The sequence below is a fragment of the Conger conger genome, chromosome 19 (genome assembly GCF_963514075.1).
Source record: "Conger conger chromosome 19, fConCon1.1, whole genome shotgun sequence".
Lineage (NCBI taxonomy): Eukaryota > Metazoa > Chordata > Actinopteri > Anguilliformes > Congridae > Conger > Conger conger.
The window spans coordinates 11158491-11178415 of record NC_083778.1 but is presented as its reverse complement, the minus strand read 5'-3'; the positions used below and the strand labels follow the sequence as shown (position 1 = coordinate 11178415).

The 19925-nt window shown below is 50.3% G+C and overlaps 1 pseudogene; it reads left to right on the top strand.

Moving 5' to 3' along the window:
- Positions 1-533: 533 nt before the first annotated feature.
- LOC133119099 (protein phosphatase 1 regulatory subunit 12A-like) overlaps positions 534-19925 on the top strand; it is a 37084-nt pseudogene continuing 17692 nt past the window's right edge.

Below are 19925 nucleotides of genomic sequence, written 5' to 3'. Positions count from 1 at the left end.
TAAACTCCTGCATCTAACATGGCTACCCCGGAGACAGATCTGCTCTTTGTCAATTGCATGATGCCAACTGTTATTTATGGGTGTGATGTTACTGTGTCCAATGGTGTACAAAAGGTTTGAAGACATATAATTTCAGCATGAAGGGTCTTTACAGATCATTTAAAACCCAGCAGTTAAGATAATTTGACAACACAACTAGAGTCACATTCTTCTTAGTCCATAGGCTACACTAAATCATGATTTATGCCGGACCCGCAGTCTGTCGAATTGCAAAATTATGTTTAACAACTTTTAAGGTGGCAGAACTAGATGAACCTGAGGCAGGAAACAACAAAACTATGAGCATCTGCAGGAAGCTATGCGCCCGGTTATTGATTGATTGGCATGTGAGCCACTCAGTAGTCCTCCCGCCCCATTACTGAAGCACACTGTTTTGTTTATCTGCTGATGATGACGCGTTACTGCAGATCCTCACATGACGTCACCCTCTTCTCGCGAGCTTATGGGCAGCGATTCCAAACTAGCCCGAGATACTATATTCTGCCCCCCTCCCCACGCCCCAGTGCGCTGTGGGATAGTATAAAGTATATCCTGTCCTCACAGAGAGATAAGAAACCTAGGCAGGAGGGTATGAAGATGGCGGACGCCAAGCAGAAGCGGAACGAGCAGTTGAAACGGTGGCAGGGCTCGGAGACAGACCTGGAGCCGCCTGTATTGAAAAAGAAGAAGACGAAAGTAAAGTTCGACGACGGGGCCGTGTTTTTGGCCGCTTGCTCCAGCGGCGACACAGAGGAGGTGCTGAGAATGCTGGACCGAGATGCCGATATCAACTACGCCAATGTGGACGGTCTGACCGCGCTCCATCAGGTCTGTGCTGATCGCCGCCCCGTTTTAGGTGCCTTTACGCCGCAAACGAGGTGTCGGGTCTCGGTGACCTATGTTCGCAGGTGAACCGAATGCTGGGCGGTTTATGTTTACACGGCGCGCCGACCCACTCGTACAGACAGGGCCGATCGTGAAGCTGTGTTGTCGCACTGTTGGTTTGAATTGAACACAGGGGCGAAAGACGGCCACAAAAAGGTTTGTGGATTATCTTAACTTGGCTGTTTTGTATTTTTCCCAAAAACGTTCCATTAGTTGAGATGGGCGTGTTGGCTGGCTAAATGGCTAGCTGTCGTTAGGCCACGGGTTTTCAAAATTGGTGCTGCCACCCCCACCCCATGTTTATATTTTTGGCTGTGTTCAGGGTTTCCATAATTTCGTTAATCTTGTTTACAACACGTTAGCTGTTACTAGATGCAATGTGCTTTTGCAAGACAATGTTTTCATTTCCTACTCCGGTACCGCAATGTTCCACATTAATGTTGGCCACTGATTTCACCTGTCATGGTGCCGTTCAGTGGTGTAGGCTATTCGTTTTAAAAAGTAACCTCTGTAGGAACCATTTTCCGTAAGTTCTAGCACTGCAGAAAATGCGAAGTTGTCTGAGCAATTATTGATCAGGCTGATTGAAAGGGCTGCGAATACCGAACCTGAATTCTTCAGGCCAGGCGAAGCTGTAGCTGTCATAATATGGCCTTGATCTTAAATCGCGCCTCAAAAATGAGACATTTGCTAGATAACGATACAAATCGGGAGTTGCAGCAATGATTGGAATGAAAACCTGTATAAACTCGTGGGCTCCGATTGAGGTCGCAAGTCCCAGTGCTCTTGGATGTTACACTGACGAGGAAGCTGGTCAGGAAATTGATATTGCTTGATTTCATAGCGCTATGTCTCACATCCGTATATTTAACTAACTGTCTGGAGCCTGGTGTAAATGTCTGGTATTCTTCTGTTGAATGGCTTTAAAGAATTGTATGCGAATTGACTAGTGCTAACCAGGTAATGACTATCTAGCAAGCGGTCTCTCACTTACTTACTGTACGTACTGTAACTTATTAGGTGTGTGGAATGTTTGTTTTGATAACACGATAGTACCAATATGATATAACTGCAGAAAAAAGACTGTTGCATGTAGAATAAAGATTATTCATCCTCATCTGCAAAGTCTGTGTTCCGTTCTGTTTATTTAGAAATCCCAGCGCTAAAATTACGTAATTTATCTGTTTGGGGTCGGCGCATTCCTTGACGTAATGTATTTGGCTAGCAAACTAATATTCCAGCTATGCTTCAGACAAGTTAAAGGAACAGAAGTTGTGAGTAATATTTAGGATAATTGTGACATTGTTTCAGAATGTTCCATGCGTAACCTCAGCCTCTGTGACAATGTATGGCTTTATTGTTTTCCCCTGCACCAACAGCTAAATGTCAAGATGCTTTCAGACACAGAATTGCGCCTTTGATTTGACTTGATTCAGACTTTTTCGAAAATCTACGGTTGACAAGTTCACGGACGTTGTCCGAACCCTGACTGAAGCCTGTGTGCTTGCTAAATTAGATCGAAATCACCAGCTCCACGTTAGACATCAATTGTGCGCACACAAACTCATCTGTATCTACGAGTTAGATTGGATCGCCTGGTCTCTCGCCCGTGACTTTTTTTTTTTTTTTTTTTTTTTTTTGCTAAGTTTTGCTGGTTATTTGTTGTCATTTGTCCTTCTAGCCAGAAATGCCAGTTTGAGAGGACTGGGTCAATTTATGTGTACTACTTTGTACTTTGAAATCGACTCGTTATTGGAGAAATGACTTTACATCTAGGTTTTATGTCCGATACATTCTATTGTTGGTCATTATCAGAACAGGAATTGATTTGAAAAACATTTCAGACATTTATATACAAAGTTGCGATTTCCACTGTGGGCCTAAACCTTTCAAGAATAAATATACTTAATATAGCTACATTGCATGCACGCAACTTGCTAAATCTCAAGCTCTTGTCAGCAAGATTTCATTTTACGACCAGATACAATAGGCGTGATTATCTCTAGATTGGGGCCGGTTTGTAACTAAGCTGTTACACATTTAGCAGAGGTGCTACAATACTACTGGATAGTCCCTAGAGTCACTGCATGACTAGAACATCTTTCTCAGTTGCCTGGCTAATCATGGATAATGCATAGGAATAAATGTGTTTTGTAGGCTAGATGTAGGCTAATAACCACCATAATGCAGTCTGTGGATGGAAGATGGGAGAGGTGTGTTTGAGAGACAGCGTATTGGAGAGCATAGAATGCGCTGATGCTAATGCTATCCTGGTGCAGCATAGCCTTCCATCTTTCCCATGTAAAAAAAATGCGTTGTTGCGGTGCAGTGGAATGCAGAGAGGTTGTGGAGTGTTTGCTGTTGTTGCAGTGCAGTGGAACGCTGTGAGATTGCAGAGTGTTTGCTGTTCTTGCAGTGCAGTGGAACGCAGAGAGATTGCAGAGTGTTTGCTGTTCTTGCAGTGCAGTGGAACGCAGAGAGATTGCAGTGTTTGCTGTTGCGGTGCAGTGGAACACAGAGAGGTTGCGGAGTGTTTGCTGTTGTTGCATTGCAGTGGAACGCAGTGAGATGGGGGTCACGGTCTCGTGTGCAGTGTGACCATGTAAACCGATCCCAGGCCCTTCATTTGACGCGTCGCTGTCGGAAGTTTGTTTTGAAAATGGGAAGATAGTTAATTCGGTCTCCTCATCCCCAGACAATATCACAGCTGGCTCACGCTGCCCAGTCATTGATGGTTGGCTTCCATTTTGAGAGGAATAGATGGACCGCTTGACTCCGGCCTTTTTCTGGGCCTGTGTGTCTGGAGGAGCGGAGGCCTGGTGAATACACACTGGACACCCGGAGAGCCGTCTCTGGAGCGCTCTCCTGTGGTCTCTCACTCTCTCTTTCTATCTGGCACTCTGCATGTCTATCTGTCTTTCAGACATCATGGGCCAGCTTTGCAGACTCTCGATTAAGCGTAGTCTGAGACTAAATTCTATTTTTGTATGATTCCAGGACTAAATTGAATCTTTGTTTGTGAAATCGGCCCAATGCGACTTAAAGTGCTCGGTTCCTTACAATTTGGGAGACCGCAGTTGCGCCGCCAAAAGAAAGCCGGCACACCCAGGGGCTCCCCCAGGCCCTGCTCCGAGGTGCCGACAGGGAGAAGGCAGAGCGTTGGCCAGGGGTTGGAGCTCTGCCCCTTCGCCCGGGGGTCGCAGAGAGGTCGGGCCTCTTGACGGGGTCACTCCGCCCCGGGGCGAAACCCTCGAGCAGCGTATCAACCGGGCCCGGCGTCCCCCTCGCCCGCAGCCCGCAGCCCTGGTTAAATGGCTGCTGGAGGAGCTCTTGACTCTCAAAGACGGGATTAAACGCCTCTCAGCGCCGACACCCCCGGCTCAAAGCGGGCCCCCGTTGGCCCGGCGGGACGAGCGTCGATTGCGCTTTGTGACGGTTTAATTGCAGGCCTGTAATTGGAAGTGAAGTGGCGGAGTGGCTGAAGGCTTGAGTTAATCAGCCCTTCCGTAAAACTCCTCTGTGGTCTGTCTCGTGCTTCAGTTTGTCTAGTTTTACAGCGAGGAGTTTGCTCGAGTATGTTTTTATCCGCTTTCTAATTCCTTGCATCATCTGCAGCTTGCGGATTGTATGCATGAGTCCGTGCGACTGTTTGAGTTTAGCAGTGCGGTTCCTCCTTGGTTTTAACAGCAGTCTGAGTGGAGTATTAGGGTTGCAGTGTATACTTAGCTGAGAACCACGTGTTCACTCGGCTTTGCTGTAACATCAGCGACTTGCTTTCAGACGCAGATGAGCCTCGATGTCCCAACACACCGAGTCTCGGTGGGGTTTCTAAATGCAAGTTCTCAATTTTCACGGGGCAGTGAAGGTCTACTTCAGACTCCTGTTTTGCTTCCGGAATTGTTTTCGCTGAACATTCTCATGCTGATGTCACTATCACTACCGGACACCGAAAGCTATGGAGTTCTAGAATGCTTGACTTTGAACTTGGAGAAACGTTCCAGAAAACCTACTCTTTGATGGGTTTACACAGAAATGCACCACAACCGCAAAAAAAACCTTACATACACAGACACCCTCAGACTAAATTTCCTCATTCAACTGTTAGCGCCATGGTAACCACCTGGGGCCCATGGGCGGGTCGGTGGCAAGTGCTTCCTGTCGGAACGGGGCCGCTGAAAACGGGAGTCCTCCAACTGTCACTCCAGCACATCGGCACGCCGCGACACGGTGCGCGGTTGTAAGCACGCCCGGCTGGAACTCGCGAGAAGGCGGGAACCGCCCTGGGACCAATGTGTGCCCAGCATGAGTTATGGAAAGTCGTATTCCGTTACTACCTAAGGTCCTGGGTTGGTCCGCAGTAACGCCTGGCCTCTTGTAAACTTGATCGTTCGTACTAGCTCAGCATGGGATTTCGGGAGTTCGGTGTGGTATGAACACCTGTGCATATAAGCGCTGTGGACTGCGTGTCAGACAGTGGAGGGGGCAGCAGCAGCAGATGGTTCAGGGGTCAGCGGGCCGGCCTCCCCAGAAGGACCCCTTTGACCCCGCCTCTCGGGGGACTCCTAATTTTGGTGTGAGGCTGGTCGTCTCGCACCCCTCAGTTGGCTCTCCTCTCTTCCATGCAATAATAACAAATATCATTTTTTTTATTTAGCTGATGCTTTCATCCAAAGCAAGTTACGGCTGATTAGACTAGACGGGAGACAACCCCCGCCCCAGAGCACTGCGGGGTTAAGGGCCTTGCTCAAGGCTCCAACAGCTCTGTGGATCGTATTGTGGCTACAATGGGTCATGAACCACCGACCTTCTGGGTCCCAGTCACGCACCTGAGCCAGTAGGCTGCAGGCTGGGTAGAAGTCAGGCATCCTCAATCGTAACCAGAAAGGGCTGGAGCAGGCTTTTGTTCCGACCAAAGCAGTTACACACCTGATTCTACCGGTCAACCAGTACAGTCTTTGCTAAGGACCTTGATTAGTAGAGTCAGGTGTGTTGGTGCTTGGTTGGAACAAAAGCCTGCACACACACCGGCCCTTTCTGGGTAAGACTGAGAATCCCCCCGCTCTGAAGCCACGGCCGGGCCCCTGGAAGCTGGGAATGAGCCAGTCGGGAAAAGGGGGGAGGTCTGGAACATTCCCGTCCTCGTCGAGAGGCGCGCGAAAACCCCCGGAACGCCGTCCTTCCCTCAGCTGGCCGACCACACGGAAGGTGTGTTTCTCCCCACTCTCTCCTCACTGGAGGAGTTTCTGTTCAGATTCAGCCGGGGCGTAAGCTGCTTTTTAAAAATGCGTCAAATGAGAATGACGTGCACGTGCGTCTGGTTACGCTCTGAAACAACCTGTTGTTTTGTTTTAAACCCTCCCGAAAGTTGCACAATTTCGTTTGTAAACCGTGAACGTTGTGCACGTTGTTGCGATTTTACATTTTTGACATTTTACGTCCCTTCCGCGTGTTTTGATGCGGAAACGTGTCCTAAACACGGTCCGTGTCTGCGTAGGCCCGTGCGGAAAGCGGGCTTGCTCCGGTACCGCGGCCCGCTGGAGACGCGCGGACTCGCTGCGGGCTGTTTTCAGCAATGCGGGGAATGTGGCCGGGGTGATGTCGAAATCCCGATCGCAGCTTTTTCCCTTTAGTCACATCCTCTGCGTCCGACCTGGACGGAGCCGGTCTGGAGTCTCCGGCCCCGTCTGCGCTGGGGCTCGGCCCTGTCGGATGTTCCGCCCCGCTGTTTAAATCTGAAGGCAGAGCCCGGGGAGTACGGATGCCTCGATGAAGGACACGCTTATTTTCAACTTGACATGTTTGTCCTTGTCAAGCTTAAACAATTAAGCCTGATTGTGTTTGTGGATAGGGGCAGTAAGCTCTCGGGTTCATTTTAATGCAATTCTCAACCGTCCTTGAGTGTCAGTCGCAGAGATGAACCTGCACGTTGGTTTGGAGACGTAGGGGAAGGCGTACCAGGTCGGATGCAACTTTTATTTTGACATTTATTTCAGCCCGGTTTAACTGCGGTTCAGTTCATTCAAACCGGTTACATTAAAAACCGGTTTCGGTTTCATTAGCCCGAATGCTACGTTCATTTGACATTTGACCTTTTTACGTGCGATAGGTGAACTTTTAATACCCTCGCTAACAAAAACGTGCCGGTCCCATTGGTGTGAGGGGCCTGAGCCCCTGAACCCAGCCCTAGTGGAGTCCTTTCAGGGGCTTGCCATTTTTTTTCATGTTCAGGTTAGCATCTGACATTCCAGGGCCTTGCAAGGGTGACCAGTGATTCATCCCCACAATGAATGGAGCAGGATGCCTCGCAAATGACTCAGTTGGCCTTTCATAATGTCCCTCTCGGTCACCGGTGCGTGCCTTTTACCTGTAATTGTCGGCTCATTGGCCTTCATGATGCAAACTCTCCGGCGCCGTAGACCATGTGACTCTCTGCAGGCCAATGGGAGAAGAGAAAGGCCCTCTGAAGGATGAAGTAGGCTCATTGAGCTCCTGGGTGATGGATTTGGACGTCCCGCAGCGCTTGGACACCGTTCAAAGCCCTTGCGTTGGCAGATATCTCTGCAGATGCCGATTGCGTGTTTTTGCACCACGCGTCGAGACGCCTGCAGATTCAGGAATAGTTCTGGACCGGCGTCTTCGCCCGTTCATTTCTGGGGCAGAACACGCGGGTATTTCCGCGTCTTTATTCTTTATTTTCTTTTGTCTCCTTTTTAATTGCGGCCCGATTAATGTTGTTGTTTTTAATTGCGGCCGCAGAACCAGGCCGGCGTCTTGGAGCCTGGAGAGCCGGGCGAGTTTTCACACGCTGCCGAAAATCACGCCGGCCCTCTTCCTGCCCGAGGTCTCTCCGGCGCTCGTTCGCTTCGCCCGTGTTCGGTTCTCTTCGGTTCCCGACCGGCACCGTCATCACCTTCTGAAACTACGCAACGCTCACTCCCATGTGGGCTGACCACGTTTTTGTGCCTCTCTTGGAGAATTGTGGGAAATGCGCTTTGGGGCAGAGATGGACAGGAAGTGTGTGTTTACTTCCTTGGCTTCCGTGCTGAGGCAGCTGCTGTCAGCGCACACGCACACACACGCACACACGCACACACACGCACGCACACACACGCACACACACGCACACACACGCACACACACGCACACACACGCACACACACGCACACACACGCACACCCCCCGATGTTTCGGCTGCCTGCTTTGCCTCAGAGTCCATGTTCCTTTAGGGTTTGGGGTTAAGCTAAAGGATCTGTGGTCCAGTGTGTGTGGTCTGATTGAGGCTGGGAGAGAGTGTGGGATGGGTATTGAGTTTGCTCTGGGATTACATGCAGGAGGTATCGATGCAGGGATGGAACAGCCTGTGGAGCACTCGAGCATTCAGCCCTGCACAGCTGGGTCTGCTCTCTCTCTCTCTCTCTCTCTCTCTCTCTCTCTCTCTCTCTCTCTCTCTCTCTCTCTCTCTCTCTCTCTCTCTCTCTCTCTCTCTCTCTCTCTCTCTCTCTCTCTCTCTCTCTCTCTCTCTCTCTCTCTCTCTCTCTCTCTCTCTCTCTCTCTCTCTCTCTCTCTCTCTCTCTCTCTCTCTCTCTCTCTCTCTCTGTGAGGCCAAGGGGTCGAGGTGTCGAGGTGTGTGTCTTCTCTCTAGGACAGAACAGCTGTATGAGGGTGATGGAAGAAGGTAGAAGCGATGGCACTGTTCTCGGCGCAAGTCTCTGTGTGTTACACTGGGCCTCGTCAGTGTGGCTACGCAGATCCCGCTCCAGTTAGCGCCGATGCTAACTGGGGGAGCACTGATGCTAACGGGCTAATGGGCTCCCCTCTGACAGCGCTGAGGCTAACAGGCTAACGTGCTCCTCTCTGACAGCGCTGAGGCTAACGGGCTAAAGGGCTGACAGGCTCCTCTCTGACAGCGCTGAGGCTAACGGGCTAACGGGCTAAAGGGCTGACAGGCTCCTCTCTGACAGCGCTGAGGCTAACGGGCTCGGCGCTAGGGCTCGGTTGCATAAATCCTGCTGAAGTGCGGGGCTCAGGGTGCTGAGCGCACAGCTGCTTTGCCATGGGAATCCCACGCCCTTATATGGGCTGCTGCAGCTGGGAGTCCTGCACTGGAGAGCACTGCGCTGCAGGAGCCCTCCGACACACACACACACTCACGTACACACACACACTCACGTACACACGTACATGTACACAAACACACACACTCACGTACACACGTACATGTACACAAACACACACTCACGTACACACGTACATGTACACACACACACACTCACGTACACACACGTACATGTACACAAACACTCGCACACACTCACGTACACACGTACATGCACACACACACACACACACACACACACACACACACTCATGTACACACAAGTACATGCACACATGTACATGTACGCACACACACTCAAGTACACACACACTCACTTACACACGTACATGTACACACACACACACACGTACACACACGTGCATATACACTCGCGCACACACACACTCACACACTCACACACTCACTCACTCACTCACTCACTCACTCACTCACACACACACACACACACACTGCCCGACACCCCTGTCAGCCCAACACACAAAAGCATAATGACATAATATATATATAACGTCCCAGCGACACACACACTCACACTCACACACACACTCTCTCTCTCTCTCCTGCCTCAGTACACCAGCCCTGGAGCACACAGGAACACGTGTGTACACATCCACGCACATATCACATTCTTGCTCTCTCACTAAGGCTATTTCAGGCATGTGCAAACATGCAAGCACATGTGCTTGAACACACACACACACACACACACACACACACACACACTCAGAGGAGCTCCTGCACGCACGCAGAGACAGTAAAAAAGGAATTCCATTTCTGGCAGTGGCTGCTGGCGGTGCAGCCGTGACCTCACCGGGGGGCGGGGCCAGAGCCTTGTTTACATGGGAGTTCCTGGGCCGGGGGTAACGGCAGCAGGCTCCGCTGCAGGCCGGTCAGGTAGGAGCACACGGCTCCGCACGCACGCCCTGCACCCTCCCTGCCTTATCCGGGGTTAAGGCTGCCCTTCCCCCGGAGAACTGAAGACCCCATGCGGTTGAGTTTTCCCTCTGTGTGCACTTGGCCTCATGATTACATGAGGTGAACTGCCGACTCTTAAGGACTTTGTTTAGCCCCTGCTTTTTGAAAGCTGGACGCTTAAATCGTTTCCCCTGACAGCCGTTCAAATGCTGATACCGGTTTATTTTCCCTGTAAAAAAAAAATTACTGGTTACATTTTTACAAACGGCTGTAAGTGGTACGAAATCTATTTTGGATCCCCCCCCCCCTCAACCCCCCTCCCAGTCACTCCCAAAAAAGGGAAAATGGACTTAAGTGTGGAATATTCTGAGCCGAGAGACTTAAGTTCTGCTTGCTCGACTGATCGCCCCGCGCTGGTTGAACCATACAGATCGAATAATGTTGCCTTATATGGTTTTGGGAATGGGCTTTTTGCGATATTTTGGGTGCCGCTTTTTGGCAAGCTACGCAGAGGGATACGTTAAGCCTGCCTGACCGGTCCGGCGTATTTTGAGGACAATTGCAAAAATAAAATAAAATAAAATTTAATGAAAACACGGAACACTCCAGTCTGGAACACGGGGCTCATTCAAGTCCCTTATTTTTCTCCACGTTTTTCAGTTTGTTGCTGCTGACCCAGAAATCGATCAAGGTCGGCCATCTTTAAGGGCGTTCCAACCCCTTGAGTGTTCCTTCTCGGAGCTAGAAGCAGAAGACGGGAACTCTGAGTCTTTCCTTTCGGTCAGAAAACATCAGCGTTCGTTCTAATGCTGGGACCCAGGGCTAGGCCTTGGTTGGCCAGGCTGGGCACGTGGTTGCCATGTCTGTGTAAAGCCGTTTTCCCCAGCTCGTCGTAACGAACTCCGTAAATCTTCAGGTCATGGCAGGCTGTGCAGTTCATGCAAGCGTGCGGTTTAAATGAACGCCCACAAGTGTTTTTGGGGGCCGAGGAACACGGCGCTTTGTCCTGTGTCAACGCCAGGCCGCTGCTCCCCATGTAGAAGCCCGTCTGAGGTTCTTTCGGAAGATTGGTAACACACTCGAAACCGCTTCCTGTGACACGGGACCAAAAGGGCGGGTTGGGAGGTTTTGGGAGGGCGTTGGTAGGGTTGAGGCAGGCTTATCTCACAGCCACGATGGGCTGCGTTGGAGGTGACTGTTCTTTTCTTAGCGCTGAGCCGGAAGCGTCAGACCTATCGAATGTTTTCGTGTCACGTGAGGCCAGTTGGCTGTTGAAAGGCTCACCCAGGCTTATTTCCTCTTTGCTAACGTCGCCTACAGCGCTTCTGTGCACTTAACCCTTTAAGGTGTGCAGTCACGTATGCGACGAGAATCTTCAGAGCTGAACATTCTAATGCTGATGTCACTGTCGCTACCGGTGACTGAAAGCAGTGGAGTTCTAGAACACTGACTTGACACTGGAAAAAAAAAGCATTCTTATGATCGATCTTTGTTTGGGAATCACTGGTTGCCGTTTCTGGTGTAATAAAAAGTGCATGTGTTGCTGCACTGTTGAGATGCATTATGATGGTGACAGAGACTGTTTAGCTGGGGAGATTTCATCCTCTGGCCCTTCCTGTTCCTGCGAGAAAGTAGTTCCTGTAATGAACTTCCTTTTTAAGGAAGATGGAGCTGCAAAGAGCTGTGCAGGATCTCTGTGTGAGGAACAGAGGCCAGGAGTGGAGGATGTCGTGCTAACGTGCTAACCATCCAGGTGGTTTCTTTTTATTAATGCCTTAATTTAATTTCCTTTTTTACTGGAAGGGTGGCTGAGGTAGACTCTCAAAAAAAAGTCGGGTATTTGATGGCGTTTGGGGATTCAGGTTAAGTCAGAGTGGATTTTGCATGTACCACTGATGTTGCATAAGCTTGGGAAGTGGCCAAGCCCAGGAAAGCAGGGCCCTGCCCCCCCCCCCCCAGTCGCTCGAGGGCTGGGTTAGGAATGCAGGCCAGGGGAACGCTGGGAATTTGAGCCCTCCTCTGGAGCGCCGGGGCCGTGTTTATTCCCGACGCCACGCGCTCCGGTGTCAGAGGTGGGGCGCTAATACATGCTAATACGTGCTAATACGTGCTAGCCCGGCGCTCGGCCCTCCAGGCCTCGGAGTGACCGGGCTCCTCCCGGGCCCCGGGCCCCTGGGCGTGAGGTTCGGCTGGCAGGCCATGTCGGTTTCCTCAGAGGGAGGGGCCGAGGATCGTCTCCTTGCTCTGAAGAACGGGGGAGAGGGTATTTCACCAAGCAGAATTACCGAGTCGGGTAAAACCCGGAACCACCCTGGTTCTCCTTCCTCTCAGGTAATTAACGGAATAGTTGGTGCCACCGATTGGCCAGGCTGTCTTCACTCCTGACTCCCAGGTAAAGGGAGGGTGGAAAACCAGCAGGTCTTTGCCCTTGAGGGACAGGGGACTAGGGTCTCTGCGCTAAAGTGCTGAGAAGTGGAAGTGTCAGGGTGGAGAAGTGTCTGGAGCTGAAACACCCCTGGCCTTTTGAAATAGTGCCCGTTTTCATCATAGGTTACGTAAGCGCTGTGAACACAGAGGACAAGATTAACGATAAAAAAAGGAAGTCAGTATTTCTGCTGACTTGTACCAAGAGTGTGGTCAACAGGATTTTTGCACTTGAGCTTTTTATTTCAGCTTAGCCGCTCTGTTAAGGACCGTGACCTTCCAAGATGACCGACACAGAACCACAGTGTGAGTGTGAGTGTGAGTGTGGCCAGGTCTTTTGGCTGACCAGAGCTTCTAGCAGTAGATGCATTCCACATGTAAAAACGCTGCCGCGTGAATTCTATTAGCACGTTAGCAACAATGTTGGGTTGTTCTGCTCGCTGCGTTAGCGCAGCAGAGTGGCTGTTATAGCCGGGGCCTTCTTCGCTGAGTACCTTATGTAACCTGTTTCACAAACGACAGACCAGATATGGAGCCCTGAAGCCCAACACTGGAGCCCTGCCTGAATTCTGCCCCCCCTCCGCCTCGTCTCCTAAAGCACGGTTTGAAACGAAACGGCTTCCTCGGGTGAAAAGGTTTGCTTTTGAGAAGGTGGGTTTCACCTGTCCGTAGCTGTGATGTCCGCCGTGCGCTCCTGGATTTGGTGCTCATGGTGGAACATCATTGTCCCAGGGCGGTCTAACCCTATCTCTTGAAAGGCGTATGTACACTCGTCGTAAAACGCAATCGGGGGAATCCAGAAACGGGGAGTAATTGTTTCGCTGTGGGTCAAGTTTGGGTCATTGTCCGTGCAGACAGTGAAAAGATTTGCAGTGAAAAGTGGCAGGCGTGCAGTGTCAGGCTTGCAGTGGAAAGTGGCAGGCGTGCAGTGTAAGGCTTGCAGTGGAAAGTGGCAGGCGTGCAGTGTAAGGCTTGCAGTGGAATGTGGACGGTTGCAGTTGCAGGTTTGCAGTGTAAGGCTTGCGGTGGAAAGTGGCAGGCTTGCAGTGGCAGGCTTGCAGTGGAAAGTGGCAGGCTTGCAGTGTAAGGCTTGCAGTGGAAAGTGGACGGTCGCAGTGCAAGGCTCACGGTAGCAGGCTCGCTCCTCACTGCAGTTTCTGAATGGTGCTGCTGCACCCTCAGGCCGGCGGGCCTGGCTGTGCTGGATAGGGCCGCCTCCGCTCGAGCGTACGAGCGCCGCTGAAGCACTTTTCCTGGAAAACAGGAACCTCAGCCAACGAGCGGGAGATAGCGGCACGACTTGGGCCATGTGTAGCAGCTTGAGGAAATGTGCGTGTGTGCGCTTGCTCACACAAACACAAACACAAACACAAACACAAACACAAACACAAACACCCACACCCACACCCACACCCACACCCACACCCACACCCACACCCACACCCACACCCACACACAAACACGCATGCAAACCTACACCCACACACACCCACACCCACACACATGCAAACCTCCACCCACACAGGCATGTTCCATTCAGGGCCTGTACGTGCCATGTTCACCATCATCCCTTCACTCCCAAGTAAAGCATTTAAGTGGAGCATCAGGAATGGATTTTTTTTTTTTTTTTTTTTTTTTTTTTGTAAATGGTAGCGGACTTCTTTCTCGCGGTAACTGCAGGCTTTACCCGCGGTTCTCCGTGATCGGTCAGGGCTTCATCGTTCTCGACGAGGCTGAGCCGCAGACCAGCAGTGTGGAGCGGCCATGGCTGCACCTGCTCTCCGTGTTGCGGCCAATCGACAATGATTTTCTAATGGGCTGTGTAATGCAGGGCGGTTTAATGTCCTAACCTCTATATACCTATAGTAACATTTCTAAAACAATCAAGTAACGTTTTGTAAACCTCTAGGTAGCTTTTATATACACCTCTAGGTAACACTTATACACTTCTGGGTAACATATATGCCTCTACTAACATTTCTAAAACAATCAAGTAACCTTTTGTAAACCTCTAGGTAGCTTTTATATACACCTCTAGGTAACACTTATACACTTCTGGGTAACATATATGCCTCTACTAACTTTTATATACACCTCTAGCCTAACCTTTATATACAAGAAGATGTATAAGAAGACCAAACTGAAGGCAACTTCGATGTATTTTTGATTATAAGGGAGGTTATTTTGTAAAACCGCAGTTGAACCAGAAATGATCTGATCATGTTTTGTGGTGTACAGAATGTCCTACATAAATAGAAGCAGTCTGTCTGTTTTCAACTCTGCCCATAGCTTAAATTCTTCAAAATGTAAGGGCCGGATTAAGCAATGTTAAGGGTGGGTTTTTGCTTTCACACAGACTAGTTGTGTCTCTTTATTTAACTCATTTGGTTGCAGAAATCCAAACCTGTGAAAGAAGCTTCAATGGGCAGCGTGTAGCTTAGTGGCTACGGTGCTTTACTGGGACCCTGTATGTTGCTGGTTCAAGCCCCGGTGTAGCCACGATAAGATCTGCACAGCTGTTGGGCCCTAGAGAAAGACCCTTGACCCTGCATTGCTCCGGGGCGACGGTCCCCTGCTTAGCCTAATCATCCGTTAGTTGCTTTGAATAAAAGCGTCAGCTAAATTACGTGCATTTCATTATTATTCTCCATATGTCTGTAAGCCGCTTTTGTGTCTGCAGGCACTGCAAACCCTTGAGATGCCGGCATGCTGGGGATTGCTTTACTGTCCGTATGTTTCACAGACCGGTGAGAGATTCCAGTAAGGAGAGGGGAGAGGCGTCATTAACCTTAGCATAGTGGTTCTTGCACTTCAAGGCAGACCACGCCTTTATAGGCTGTTTTAAAGGTTGGTTTTCTCCGGCTAATCCACTCTTGAGCATGAAAGGTGCTTGTCTTTCAGCGAGCCAATCCGCTGTTGGCTTTAAAACGCCATCTCTGACGCAATCTCGGGGCAAATTTGGTAAAGAGAAGGCAATGCTAAAAAGCATTGAAACTCTATGTTTACTTCTTTATGTGGGGGCCACACAGGAAGTGTCCCTGAGCAAGATGCCTAACCCCAAATTGCTCCTGATGAGCTGGTTGGTGCCTTGCACGGCAGCTCATCGCTGTTGGTGTGTGAGTCTGTGTGAATGAGAAGCATTTCCTCCCTGTGATCATGTGCTGTGTTGGTATAGATCGCTTTTGCAATGTGTGACACGGCTTTATCGATCGCTGTCCTTAATGGACTTTATGCATCGCGTCCAGTTAAAATGTAGGCGCACCCTTCAGAGCGAGAGAGTGTGCGTCGGTCTGTGTTTGTTTCCTGCTCATCTGCTCTCGACAAGATGTTACTCAGAACAGCTCTTTTACTCAGGATCCAGGTTATACTCGGTGCAGTGATCCAGCTCACTCCGCGGTAATACTGCTGTGTGATGCGGGCCCCAGGTACACACACACATCACTCACCCAGTGGCCCTCCAGGCACAGTGGTGAGGAGCCCCGAGTCTGTGGGTTCCCCCTTCCCTTCGCTGGTCTTACGCCTCTCCTCCTCCCCCAGGCCTGCATAGACGATAACCTGGACATGGTGAGGTTCCTGGTGGAGCACGGCGCCGGGATCAACCAGCCCGACAACGAGGGCTGGATCCCGCTGCACGCCGCCGCCTCCTGTGGGTACATGGACATCGCAGAGTGAGTCTCCATTCCCGTAACGTCCCAAACACCTATTCCTTAAACCCACATCTATCCTCTAAACACATCTATAGCAGAGTGAGTCTCCATTCCCGTAACGTCCCAAACACCTATTCCTGAAACCCACATCTATCCTCTAAACACATCTATAGCGGAGTGAGTCTCCATCCCCGTAACGTCCCAAACACCTATTCCTGAAACCCACATCTATCCTCTAAACGCATCTATAGCAGAGTGAGTCTCCATTCCCGTAACTTCCCAAACACCTATTCCTGAAACCCACATCTATCCTCTAAACGCATCTATAGCAGAGTGAGTCTCCATTCCCGTAACTTCCCAAACGCCTATTCCCTAAACCCACATCTATAGCAGAGTGAGTCTCCATTCCCGTAACGTCCCAAACACCTATTCCCTAAACCCACATCTATCCTCTAAACACATCTATAGCAGAGTGAGTCTCCATCCCGTAACTTCCCAAACACCTATTCCCTAAACCCACAGCTATCCTCTAAACGCATCTATAGCAGAGTGAGTCTCCATTCCTGTAACTCACATCCATCCCCTACACTCATATCTGTCCTAGAGTCTCCATCCTCTAAACTCCCTAAACACCTGAACCCTAACCCAAATCTATCCCCTGAACTCACACCTGTCCCAGTGTCTCTATCCCCTAAACTTACATCTATAGCAGATTGAGTCTCCATTCCCTAAACTCCCCAAACACTTATCCCCAAAACCCACATATATCCCCTAAACTCACACCTGTCCCAGAGTCTCTATCCCCCTAAACGCAAATCTTATCAGTGCGATCAATCGGGGTGATCGGTCAGGAATAGACTCTCAGCGCGTTGCTGCGTCGCCTGGGGCAATCCTGTCTTTGTGCACTGACCACACGGGCCTGCAGGGGGCAGTAGGCCTGCAGATCACATGGGCTGGGGAGTGTAAAAGCACGTGGGCGGGCAGACTAATCACTGTCGATGGGATGACAGGAAGTGCCTCGGCTCGGATCGATTATGCACAGAAGCACTTCCTGGCTGTAAGCGAAAGCTGGTAGTTAAAAAGAAGTTCTCGCCATATAATTTGCAGGAGGTAGCCATGGTGGGTTAATGTACGTCCACTTCCTGTTTAGCACTGTTTAGTGATTCGTCGTTGCCAAACATGCCAGGAAGTGAGCTGAATAAACGCTTTTACACGGTTGGCCCTGACATTGGCTACCTGGTCATGTTTACTTCTTTATTTTTCCCACGAAGAATAAAAATGTTTTCCGCTGCAAGCATCGTTTTACCTCTTATAGGGCGATGTGACTTTTTAAAAATGATTGCTTATGTGTTAGACCATCTGTCATGTTCAGACTCTTCTGAAGTGTATGAGCCAGGCAGAGGGCTTGGGTATGTCATGAGTAAATGTAGAAAGAGCTTTTGTACTCTTTTCACTGTTACTTGGGCTCATTGTTTTGTAAGATAGTTTTGGGCTCCTAGTTCTCTGACTTGCCCCTGACTGGCCTCTCACATCCTTGCAATACAATATATTTATTTGGCAGATGCTTTTTTTATCCAATGTGACATACAGTAAGTGCACACTGAAGGTCATTGGAACAGAACACAGATCAGATATGATATAATTCTCAAAGCATAGGTTATCCATAGCCATGAACATCAAGTCTTGTACACGCATAAAGTACAGGCTAAGTAAAAAACATTGTGGAGAGACTAACTAGAAGCGGGGCATGATTACAAGAGCTATACTAAAGAGCTACAACATCAACAACAGCATGAAAGGGCCAGATGCACATGCCAGTGAAACTTGAAGGTGCGAGAACTTCCTCTGAAGAAGATGGCTCTGGTTAATATCCACGCCTCCATCGGCATGTTCACGCTAAAGCTAACGGTAATGTTTCTTGCAGTCTTGCTCAGTTGTGGTGCCGTTGAATCTGGCAGTCCAGTTCCCTGGGAGCTGACCACCCACACCGCTGTGTGTGTCCCTGCAGGTACCTGCTCAGCCAGGGGGCCCACGTGGGGATGGTCAACAGCGAGGGCGAGACCCCCCTGGACATCGCTGAGGAAGAGGCCATGGAGGAGCTGCTGCAGAACGAGATCAACCGGCAGGGTTAGCCAGCGCTGCGCCCCCTCGGCTTTCTGTTCTCTGCTTGGCGTCGCCGTGGTGTAAACCCAAGGGGGACTGTCTGGGTGGGGGTGGGGGGGGGGGGGGGGGTTCTGAGGTGGATGTGCTTACCGTATAGCTGCAGTGTGAATGGCGGGGGGGGGGCTGGTTAGCGTAGCCACAATGTGAATGGTAGGGGGCTGGTTAGCGTAGCCACAATGTGAATGGTAGGGGGCTGGTTAGTGTAGCCACAATGTGAATGGTAGGGGGCTGGTTAGCGTAGCAACAATGTGAATGGTAGGGGGCTGGTTAGCGTACCCACAATGTGAATGGTAGGGGGCTGGTTAGCATAGCATGTGAATGGTAGAGGGCTGGTTAGCGTAGCACGATTTGAGTGGTAGGGGGCTGGTTAGCGTAGCACGATGTGAATGGTAGGGGGCTGGTTAGCGTACCCACAATGTGAATGGTAGGGGGCTGGTTAGCATAGCACGATGTGAATGGCACGGTGACTGGTTAGCCTCGCATGATGTGAATATTAGGCGGGCTGCTTAGCGTAGCACGGTGTAACTATTTTTGTTACCTAGCGGATGACACGGGCATGCCTCAGCTGCAGAGGCCCAACCACCCTACACAGAGAGACATTTTGCTGGGGAAGGGGGCCCTGGGGAAACTATGTGGTTGCACATGCCAGCTTAGATGTTGCCGGCTTTAGCCAAGGATGTGCACGTCTGCTTATTTTTTATTTCTGGTTTTCCTGCTTTTGTGACGGTGAGAAGTGCTTCCTCAGAAAATAATGTATAGTGAATGATATTATGGTTCCATACACCTCCCCCCCCCCCCCCCCCCTTTGTTAGAAGGAAGTTTTTAAAGTTCAAGTTCCTTTTTTCACTCAACGGCAGAAAATAGTTTTCTTCTTTCTCAATTATAGACTCAAACCGGTCGTCTACGAAGCAAAAGTAGTTTATTGTCTTCCTGAAAATGCTTTGTGTCTAAACTGCAACGGGAATCTGGTATACCCGCGCGGTTCGAGTGCTGCACACGGGCTGTGCCCCCGCCCAGGAATGGAGCCTGCAGCCCGCAGAGGGCTTTCCGTTTCGAGAGGAAGTGTGCAAAGAGCAGCCCTGCGTATTGCGGTCGGGAGGTTTTGCCCAGTTCATAGCCGCTCACAGACACACATTATCAGCTCGGTTTTTCATTTGCGGGCCGTCCATGGCTCTGCCTGTTCGGGGAGAAAGAGGGCCCCTCTGTTGCTAGGCTGAAGGTGAGACTGCTGCAGTCCTGCCTTAAAAGGCATTCCAGTTGTCCGACAGCGAGGGAGCGCTGGTCTCTAAGAGACTGGATTATAGCGCGGAGGCTGTCCTTCCCTCTAATCTCCGGACAGTCGGCCCTCTGTCAGTGCGCTGAGGAATTTTGAACGGGCAGATCTGCGGTCAGCCGGGCGGCCATTACGGCTCAGTCCGAATCCACCTGCACAGCCGGTGCATCTGGGACTGTGCTAGCTGTGGGCAGTGTAGGTCAGCTGACAGGCTGTAGGTCCCAGTAGTTAATGTATTCATTTTACTGGTGTTCATGTTAGGTAACGCAACTGGTAAGCCTCTGTCTGGATAACATCCTCTTCTGAAAACCTAATTAATTTCATTTCATTCTTTTATTTTTCCTCTCGATGGATGCTCTTGGCCTCTTCTCTGAAGGGACACTTAACACTGTATCACTCTGTACAGCCCACAGTCTAAATGCTAAACCGCACAAAACTGTAGCACTTTGTACAGCATATT